Genomic DNA, 11,208 nt, shown 5'->3' with positions numbered 1-11,208 from the left:
TTTCGATCTGTGTTCTCAGGGCCTGTCTTCATCTGACCAGACGCCATAGCAAGAATCATACACAGCGCCTACATCCTAGATTATAAATACTAGTCTCCATTAGAAGGATCGGAGCTCCTTAGAGAAATGGTGGATTTGAAGGCTGGGGTGAAAATGTACAAAATGAGCCCGGAAAACCTCTTCCAAATTCATTCATTCTGGTTGCCAGATTTCAGTAACTTGGGGTTTTATAAAGACTGAGTTCTCGCTTCTTCTGCACCATTCAAGCATTGTTCTCGGCTCTAGACACATGGCTCTCTCACAACATGGCAACCAATTTCTTCGAGGCCAGGAGGAGAAGCTCCCTTCTAATCTTTGGCTTCAGGAAGCACCCAGTCACTTTTAAGTGTTCATACGATTATAGCTTAGGCTCACCTGGGAATATCTCCCTTTTGATTAAACTCCAAACCAACTGATTTAAGACTTCAATCATTTCAGAAGTAAAACCACTTCATCTTTGACCCATAATGTAAGATAATCATCGGAGTGAAATCCGTCACACGGTAATGACCAGAGGGTAGCGGTTAAACAGGTCATGTACACCAGAAGCAAAGAATCTTGGGAGCCATCTTAAATTCTGACTACCACAAAGAGGGGAGGGGAAGTTCAGAGACAGGGAACCACTCTTTTTCATTAAAAAAACTTGTTTTAATAATTTATTAATCCAAAATAAATTTCATAAGTTTATCTTACAGTAAACTTTTGACTATAATACATACATAAATTCAATTTAAAAATTACATTCAATCAAATCTAAATGTCACTAACTTATCAGTAAGATCCATCATTTTTTATGCACCAGTAAGAAAAAATAACCTGCTGAGTAAAATGTGATATTCCATCAACTATAAAATACATTCCAAATACAGAGATATTAACTATGAAAATAAACACATATCCAAGAATGACACATAGCAACTAAAGATACACCCTTTTTTCTTACTTTATTTTTAAATCATGTGGAGAGTGTTACAAATTTTATGGGAATCAACCCCACTTTGAATTGAGTTGGGCATCTTATCCCTCCAGACCCAAAATATACATTTTCTCCTTTCCTTTAAATTTACCTCTTGCTTCCCAGTTACTGCTCCATGCCTGAAGGAACACTGTCTCCAGTGAAGAAGGTTGTCAGGGAGAAACATGAACTTTGGACAGATGAATGGAGGTTTGATTCTTGACTCACATTTATCAGCTTGCCTTTGGCTGCAGGTAACAGGGAACTCAAATCAAAATGGCTTATAGAGTAAAGAAAATGTATTTCTCATGTAGTATAACACGAAATGTGAAGGTTGATATCTTCTAAGACTGAGAAATTCCATGGGTCAGTTGTTATTAAGGACCCAGCTTCCTTCTCTGTCACCTTCAGCTGGTAAGCTAGCTCCCCTTGAGGTCGTAAGATAGCTCCATCTGTCCTGGTGTCACATTTAGACATGGCAATGTCTAACCTCGTGTGTCTCAAGAGAGGTTAACTTTCCCGTAAGTGTACACTAAGGACAAGGATTCATATTTCAAGCCTAAACCAGCTACTGGCAAGGATGGGCACTTCCATTAGTTGTTGAGACCAGTGGTTTTCAACCTTGGCTATGCTTTCGAATCACCTAGGAGCTACCAAAAATCTCATGTCTGCACCCCAGGCCTCCCTATACCCTGCCCCCTCCACTGCCAAAAGAAAATCAGAATTTCTGAGAGTAGGCCCCAGGCATCACTGTTTTGTGTTTGTGTGTGTGAGTGTTTTTTAAATTTCCCTTTAAAAAGATTCCAATGCTAAGTCAAGGTTGAGAACCACAACTTTAGATCTTTGTTGATACAACCTTAAGGGTTTAAGTCAGAGCCCACCATCTACAAGGCAAGATGATAAAATGGAGGAGGAAAGGAAAAGCAGATAAGCTATGGAGACTCAAGGCAGATAATGCCTTCTTACAAATATGGTTTCCTGTCTGTAAATAATAATAACAATGACTATTGCTATAATAATCCCCAGTACAGGATTATAAGTTATTAAAAAAGATTTCACATGTATAATCCTAGCATTCAGCAGGTGTTTAACCTGAGATATTCTGATCTCCTTAAACCCCAAACGTATGCTTCTAATTGTCAGTATGAGCCCCATATTCTGTAGGCCAGATCACCAAGTCATAATATTTTGACCTCAACAAGCAAGAGCTCAGAAGAAATCTTTGAAAGCAACCCTCCAGTGGCTATGCTTGGCAAAACCAGTCAATGGAGTGAGACACTTGTGCTGGAAGTCAGGAAGCCTACTGAGACAACCAGCAAGTCATTTAATACCTCTGTGTCTGAATTCCTTAAGTTCTACAATGAGATCAAATCAAAACACCAAAAGACTACAAACTCGACTTCTATTATCTTACCAACTGAAAAAAATTGAGTTTTACTGTCTTGTGGCTTTCAGCAACTGACCACAAAAAAAAGTTATATGAAACCTGCCACCCAGAATCTTAGAAATGAAAATTGTGTTCATTCTACTCATGAAATAGACCCACATAAGAACTGTTTACATGAATTATATTTATTTGAGAGAGAGAACATGAGCGATGAGAAGGTCAGAGGGAGAAGCAGACTCCCCATGATGCTGGGAGCCCGATGCGGGACTCGATCCTAGGACTCCAGGATCATGACCTGAGCCGAAGGCAGTCGTCCAACCAACTGAGCCACCCAGGCGCCCTGTTTACATGAATTGTAAAGAGAGGTGTTTTATATCCCACCTCCTTTCTGATAATGAGAAGTTAAAAAGATACTACGTCCTCCTTTTTGTTTCGGCTCTAAAAAAGATCAGAGATAAATTTAATATAGTCAAGATAACCACGCTGGCCAAATGATGCAGAAACCCATGTACAGATTTTCCTATCACAATGGTCTTACATTTCTTCTGGTCCAGATTTTTTTTTTTTTTTTTAGTGATTCTGGTTTTAGTGCTCATGTAACCGCCTAGAGCTGCATCAAGGGTCAGGGACATTTCCCTCATAGAAAGAAACCAAGAGGCGCAGCAGCGAGGAGCACAAGGTAGCAGGAACTAAACATGGTACGGCTGAGATGGACATACCGCAGGGCACTGAAGGCTGGTGGACAAATGGATCTTGATTGGGTACTGCTCGGGGCGGGGGGACATGGTTGAAGCAGGACACTGGGAAATGGGCTCTCACTGAGGAAAAGAGAGTGAACTGGAGAGCCAAAAGTGGAAAATGGGCGCAGGAGAATGCGCCTTAGGATGCAATGATAACCCGGATGTAAGACACTCACAGCCTAATGGCTGCCTTAGCTATGAAGGGCACACTGGGGAGAACACATTGAGGTCTCTCCTCAACTTGATTTAACGAAGTTAAGAGATTTCACTGACACAAATATGTTTGCCTCATCAAGGAGTTGTAAAATAAGAGCTTTTTTTAAACTTCTCTGACTTCTCAATCCCTCAAACCTCTGCTTGGTCTCCTAAATTTACAAGTGAGATGGGTAGTGTCACTTGGAATATAAAATTATCTTTTTCTCATACATGAACTTTACAGGTAAACATTTATACCTCACCAGTATTGAACTGTACATGAGGTAACATTATAAGGAAATTGTAAGGGCCTACTTAGCCAGAGGGAGCCATTTTGTATTTATGCAGTGAACTTAGATTGGCCCTGCCCCTCCGAGAGGAACTTACTTGCAAAGCCCAGATACAAGGGTGGGTCAGGCCAGGTGGAAACATTCAATCAGGAAGGGACGCATATATCTACCAGGGTAAATTGAAATTCAATTGGCCACCCATGTGTGACCTGGCATGACTGTGCACTTTTCTCTGTGTGTTGCTGACCTAGCATGACTGTGCAGTTTTCTCTATTTCAATCTCATTGGCCACTGTAAGGGCCTGGTTGGCCAGAGGGTGCCATTTTGTTGCGGTGAACTTGTATTGACCCTGCCCCTCCCAGAGGAATTTGCTTGCAAAGCCTAGATACAAGGGCGGGGCAGGCGGGATAAAAGACATCCAATCAGTGGGGTACATGTATATCAACTAGGGTGAATTGAAACTCAACTGGTCACCTGAGTGTGGGCGGGGCAGGCTGGATAAAAGACATCCAATCAGTGGGGCATGCATATATCCACTAGGGTGAATTGAAATTCAATTGGCCACCTGTGTATAGCCTGGCTAAACTACCTCTAGAAAAGTTAGTCTGTGAGGCTGGGAGGGGTCGCCTCTTTGCAAGAGACGGCCCTGACGGGTCAGTATGATTCTCGATGCTTGGCACGAAATAAAGCTTTGCTTGACCTTCACTTTGTATCAGTCTCGCTCCTTTGATTACGGACCCTAACAGCCACCTCTGTATAGTCAGGCTCAACCACTTCTATAAAAGTTAGTCTGTGAGGCTGGGAGGGGTCGCCTCTATGTAAGAGATGGTCCTGACCAGTTGGTTTGATTCTCGATGCTTGGCGCAAAATAAAGCTTTGCTTGACCTTAGCTTTGTATCAGTCTTGCTCCTTTGATTACGGACCCTAACAGAAATAAATTGTTAAACTGTCATAGAAGATCAAATATAAGTATTTTCAAGGTTCATGGAAATAGAAAAAATAGAAGGTAAATGTTCCTATTTATTCTCTTTTCTATGCCTTTGACCCCATTATCTATCTCATAGAGTAATATGGCTTAAATAAGAAAGTTAAACAGTTTAAATAAAATAGCACAGTGCCCACAGATGATAAGTATGCACAAGTGCTAGCTTATTGCTGACCAATGTTAATTTACATACAGGTTTGCTATAAAATTGCCCTTCTAAAATTGTGAGCTATGACAGGATCTGGAAATCCTCTGAATTGTATGTGATGTTTAAAAACTAGAAAGTATCCATTCTACAAGTAATATAATCGCTCCTTTGCACAATTTCATTAAATTATTGAAGACTTTTGTAATGGATCCTTCTGAAATATCAACTCAGCCTCTCTCCTCTGTCACTTCCTCTGGCAGCTTCTAGTGCATCATCTTACCTTCTCCCTAGCCACTGCCAGGGAGTGAACCAAGCAACCTTGGGGCATGAAGACAGGACTCCCTCCTAGCTCATAGACTGCCAATGCTAATGGCCCAGAACTATCCTGGTTTCTTCCTTTCCTAGGCCTTGTCTGATAAACCTCTGCTGGAAGTACCCACAATTCTCTTTCCTGCTTTAGCAGGATTACGTTACAAGCAAAGTAACTGACTCATATTTTCAAATAGAACTTTGCTAAAAATTTGCTACCTTTGGTATACTCTATATACAGCAAGTCAGTGATGCTATTAGTCTTCCCACCAATAAAACAATATGATGATGACAGTTTCAGTCTTCCAGTATTGTTCTAATAATAATCAGTACCACTATATAAAAGTGCATATTTAGGATTTCGTGATTTGTGCTTGGAGAATTTTGCTTTTGACTATCATGTTAAACATATCATCACACTTCTAAAATTTACATTTTACACAAGTGTACAATTTCACTACAGTTTATGAACCAATGAAAAAATAACCATTCTCATGCCTTAACAACAAAAAAAGTTAAGAACTCCAAGTATAGGAATGGCATAGCAAGAGGCATTGTTCCATTTTATTTACAATAGTAAGATATTGGAAAAAACAGGAAAGTGGTTTAAAAAAAAAAATCACAAAACCATAATTTAAGACATAAAACAAAATTATGAGCAACCATTAAAAATATGTTGCAAATGTATTTAACAACATGAAAAGATCTAACTATAGTCATCATCTACCTTATTATCCCAGTGTCTTCTTAGAGAAACTTAACAGTTTTCTCTCTTCGATCTCCTGTATCTCTTCATCCATCCTAACTCAGGTTAACCTTTCTTTCTATTTTATTAACAAAACTCAATCAGAAAAGACTTCTGCAATTCAGTACCACAAAGTTGACCTACCAGCCAGCATCTCTGCCATATATGCTCCCCTCTTGTTCCACCGGCTGGAGTATCTTGGTGAAGACTAATTCCCTCACTCGTACACTAGATTCTGTCCCCTCCACACCGTCCATTAAAGAAGGTGCACAACATCATACCAACACAAGAGGGCGCTTTAAATGAGGACTCTTGTAAACCACTCCAAATCAACAGTCTTGAACGGGTGTAGGCATAAGTATTCTTCATCTATACAAAACTACAGAAAAAAAAAAAAAACCCAACAACAAAACACATCAGCCAGTGAAAATTACCAACTTATCCACCCCTACTCCCTTCCCCATGCAGCCATGCAGCAGCAGTAAACTGTAACACAAAAATCCAAACTGAATTAAATATCCTGAATTAAAATTCAAAAACTAAGACAAAAATTGAACAAAAAAATGCCAGTAATGAAACAAGAGTTGACCTCAGAAATGATACAAAAAAGAGATCATATAAAAAATGTAAACTATATTACAAGACAGCAGAGATTTTAATGGAAACTTAGTAAGATTTATTGGATAAAAGTGTAAAAAGAACAAAAGGATAAAAAGGAGATGAAGAAAAGCAAAATACATAAAAGAGAAAAACAAGAAAATGCATCATATTGGGAAAACACACAAATGTAACATAATTTACACAGCAACTATACTATAAAATGAGAGAAACGAACCCAAACGTTCAGTCATTTCAATAAATGTGAATTATTCACTTATCAAAGGAAGTAAAGGATTTTATATTTGGCTCACAGAACAAAACCCAACCATATTATATACTCCACATGAGAAAAGCTAAAACTTATTCAGAAAAGCTAAAAAATAAAGTGGTGAGCAAACACATACTAAAAGCAAATGCAACCAAATTTCCAGTTACAATATAAATCTGAAACCACAAGAAGGAAATTTTTTTTAAAGGTGGTATTCTATTATTATTATTTTTTAAAGATTTTATTTATTTATTTGACAGAGATCACAAGTAGGCAGAGAGGCAGGCAGAAAGAGAGGAGAAAGCAGGCTCCTTGCCAAGCAGAGAGCCCGATGCAGGGCTCGATCCCAGGACCCTGGGATCATGACCTGAACCGAAGGCAGAGGCTTTAACCCACTGAGCCACCCAGGTGCCCCAAGAAGGAAATTTTTGTACTGTTATTAAAACACAATAATTTATATTGTAGGTTGGATGGATGTTTAACCCATGCATAATTTTGAAACACCGTGCATTATTTATTTGGAAATATTAGCTTACTAATTTATGCATACCTTTCAAATGTTTCATTATACATTATTTAAAACACCACATTTTAAAATATCATAGTCTTTAATATTACCAACCACTCTGACAAAAAGTATAGGAAAGCAATCACGCTCAGAGAGATAGATCAAATGTTCCAAATTATAATTTTTGCTCAAAAGCGAGAATTCTATCATTGATAACGAATATTTTCAGTTACTTTCCTTGAAGTAATGGGGTAATTGCATTCATTTGTGAAAAAGTACCTGCTGAACGTCTACATCTGAAAAAAAAAAGTCTGCCCCTTAGTTGATTTTGAGTATTCATGAAAAAATACAGCTAATTCAGCTTGCAATTAAGATAAAAGCACACAAATGTTTTTCCTTGAGAATACCACTCAGTAGGTAGAAATACTTTATACGTCTTTCCATTTCACTATACATAATATCGACAAGACATACCAATAACTGAGGTTTAACATTAATAATCTTTACTGTTTCATCAAGGACATTCTTAAATGAAACCAGCACCACATATAGATGTTTTCAGAGGGAAATTCTATTCAACTTTCAGAAACTAGACAGTCCCACTGGACATAAACACTTCTAGTAGAAATGCCTCCATTGTTTCCCCATTAAGTATGACGCTTACTTTCTTATTAAGGTATAATATATTTTATCATGTTAAGAAAACATTTATCTATATATCTATAATTTACATGTATAATCTATGAGCTATAAGTAGGAAACCTTAAAGCTTCCACAAAAATACTTTTTGTTAGAACTAATAAACAAGAGGCGCCTGGGTAGCTCAGTGGGTTAAAGCCTCTGCCTTTGGCTCAGGTCAGGATCCCAGGGTTCTGGGATCGAGTCCCTCATCAGGCTCTCTGCTCAGCAGGGAGCCTGCTTCCTCCTCTTTCTCTGTCCACTTGTGATCTCTGTCCATCAAATAAATAAATAAAATCTTAAAAAAAAAAAGAACTAATAAACGAATTCAACAAACCAGAAGGATATAAAGTCAACACATAAGAATCAGTTCTATTTCTGTACACAAATTACACACAATCTGAAAAGGAAGTCAAGAAGACAATTCCATTCACTATACCTCAAAGAGAATAAAATTCTTAGGAAATTTAACCAAGATGGTGAAAGGCTTGTACAATGAAAACTACAAAACATTTCTGAAAGAAGATAAAAACATAAATAAATGCAAAGGCACCCCATGTTCATGAATCGGAAAGACTTAATATAGTTGTCAATAGTGCCCAAAGTGATCTATGGCATCAGTGCATTCACTATCAAAATCGTAACACTTTTGGCAGAAACAAAAGTCCACCCTAAAATTCATATGGAATCTCAACAGGCCTCAAATAGCCAAAAATAATCTTAAAAAAGAACAAAGTTGAGGTTCACACTTCTAAATTTCAAAACTGACTATAAATCTATAATAATCAAATAATATGGTACTGGCATAAAAACAAACATATATAAAACCAATGGAATAGAATACAGAGCTCAGAAATAAACCTTCCCACACACAGTCAAATAATTTTTGACAAGGATGCCAAAGTCATTCAATGGGGAAATGACAGTCTTTTCAACAAATGGGACTGGCAAAACTGAGTATCTAAATGCAAAAGAATGAAGTTGTAACACTTCCTAAACCCAAAATGAATTAGACTTAAAAATCAAAGACTTAAAAAGTTTTCTCTCTTCTATCTCCTATATCTCTTCATCCAATAACTCAAAATGAATTAAAGACTTAAACTAAGAGCTAGAACTATAAAACTCTTAGGAAAAAGAGACAGGATAAAAGTTTGACAACATTGGGTTCAGCAGTGATTTCCTGAATATGAGACCAAAGGCAGAAACAGCACAAGAAAAAAAAAGACAAACTGGATTTCATGAAAATTTAAAAATCTTGTACATCAAAAAACACTATCAACAGAGTGAAAAGGCAACTTACAAAATGGGAGAAAATATTTGCAAGTCATGTTATCATAAGTGATTAAAATCCCGAATATTTAGAGAACTCTCTAAAACAACAAAAACCCTATTCAAAATTGTGCAAAGGACTTGAACAGTCTTTGAATTTCTCCAAAGATGATACACAAATGGCCAATAAGCACATGAAAAGATGCTCAACATCATTAATCATTAGGAAAATGCAAATTGTAACTACAATGAGATGCCTACTACCTCATACCCATTAGAATGGCTACTATCAAATAAAAAAAGAAAAAGAAAGTAACAAGTGTTGGTGAGAACGTGGGGAAATAGGAATCCTGTGTACTTGTGGTGGGAATGTAAATGGTAAAGCTACTATGGGAAACAGTATGGTGGTTCCTCAAAAAAATTAAGAACAGAATTAACACATGGCCCAACAATTCTACTTCCGCACATACACCCAAAATTGAAAGGAGAGTTTCAAAAAGATATTTGTACGTCATGTTCATAACAGCATTATTCACAACAGTTAAAACACGGAAGCACTCCAAGTAACCATCAACAGATGAATGGTTCAGCAAAATGTGGAGATACATTTTAAATATGGAATATTACTCAGTATGCAATATGAGTAATAGGAATAATATATTACTGAGTAATGGAATATTACTCAGCCTGAAAAAGGATGGACATCCTGACACATGCTGCATTAATGAACCTTGAAGATACTGTTAAGGGAAATCAGCCAGTCACAAAAAAGACAAATATTCTAGGATCCCACTTACATGAGGTATCTGGTGTCATCAAAATCAGAGACATAAAGAAGAATGGTGGTTGCCAAGGGCTTGGGGGAGGGAGGGAATGGGTAGTTACTGTTAAATGGGTTCAGAATTTCATTTGCAAGATGAAAAGGTTCTGAAGACTGGATGCAAAACAGTGTGAATATACTTAACATAACTGAGGTGTACACTTAAAATGAGTGCATTATATATAATGTACACTTCAACACAGCTGTTCTTAAATCTTGTACTATAAGGCCTAGTCAACAAGACAAGAAAAATAAAAATAAATAAGAACTGCAGAAGGAATAAAAATCATTATATGCAGATGTATGTCTACAAAAAAGTCCAGAAAACCTTACTCAGATTATCAACTTTAAAAGAGAAATCAGCAAAGTTTTTTATTCAAATAGAAAAATCAAGTTTAAAAATATGAATGAGATGGGACGCCTGGGTGGCTCAGTCGGTTAGGCCACTGCCTTCAGCTCAGGTCATGATCCTAGGGTACTGAGATCGAGCCCCGCATCGGGCTCTCTGCTCAGCAGGGAGCCTGTTTCCCTTCCTCTCTCTCTCTGCCTGCCTCTCTGCCTACTAGTGATCTCTGTCTGTCAAATAAATAAATAAAATCTTTAAAAAAAAATTAAAAAAAAAACAAAACAGTACCTTATATTTAAAAAATTGAAAATAACCTAAGTGCCCATCAGTAGATGAATGACCAAATAAATTTTAACATATTCATAGAATGAAATGCTATATGAAAGTATAAATTAATGAATAAGAGCTATGTGTATCCACATGTATGAATCTAGAAACAAAATGTTGAGGGGCACTTAGGTGGCTCAGCTGGTTCTGCATCTGACTCTTGATTTCACCTCAGGTCATAATCTCAGGGTTATGAGATCAAGCCCTGCATCCGGCTCCAAGTTGGGCATGGAGCCTGCTTGAGATTCTCTCTCCCTCTTCCTCTGCCCCTCTCCCCTGCTCCCTGGCTTGCCCTCCCTCTCTCTCTCTCCACCCCCCACCAAAAAAGAAGTGTAATGATGAGTGAAAATAGCAAGTCACATAAATACATAAATGAGTACATAGAATATTTATTGTTAAAATAAAATCCAAACACAAAACCAAATACACTATTTCACGGATCACACACACTTGCTAAGTCTACAGAGAAACAAAAGAGGAGGATAAAACTACAAAAGATAGTGACAAACTAAGAGAGGGAAGTAGGCCCAAGGACATGGACATAAATATCCATGCATAGGTAGCAAATATTTTATAATTTGTTAGCAGGGGAAGATAAA

The 11,208-nt window shown here is 37.5% G+C and overlaps 1 protein-coding gene across 3 annotated transcripts in view; it reads right to left on the bottom strand.

Moving 5' to 3' along the window:
- Positions 1-680: 680 nt before the first annotated feature.
- The window catches only part of ZC3H8 (zinc finger CCCH-type containing 8), a 30,391-nt gene continuing 19,863 nt past the window's right edge, over positions 681-11,208 (bottom strand). The window contains exons 9-10 of one of the 3 annotated variants that reach the window (XR_009357347.1): positions 5,938-6,172; positions 681-1,242 (exon numbers count right to left, since the gene is read on the bottom strand). The gene's annotated coding sequence lies outside the window, so the exon portion shown is untranslated. Of the gene's footprint in view, positions 1,243-5,585; positions 6,173-11,208 lie in introns of those variants that run through there. The other 2 variants (XM_059188375.1, XM_059188374.1) reach the window with 2 other exon arrangements.

Source organism: Mustela lutreola, chromosome 9, assembly GCF_030435805.1.
Source record: "Mustela lutreola isolate mMusLut2 chromosome 9, mMusLut2.pri, whole genome shotgun sequence".
Lineage (NCBI taxonomy): Eukaryota > Metazoa > Chordata > Mammalia > Carnivora > Mustelidae > Mustela > Mustela lutreola.
Note: the sequence above shows the minus strand (reverse complement) of the source record. Positions and strands in the feature narration are given on the sequence as shown.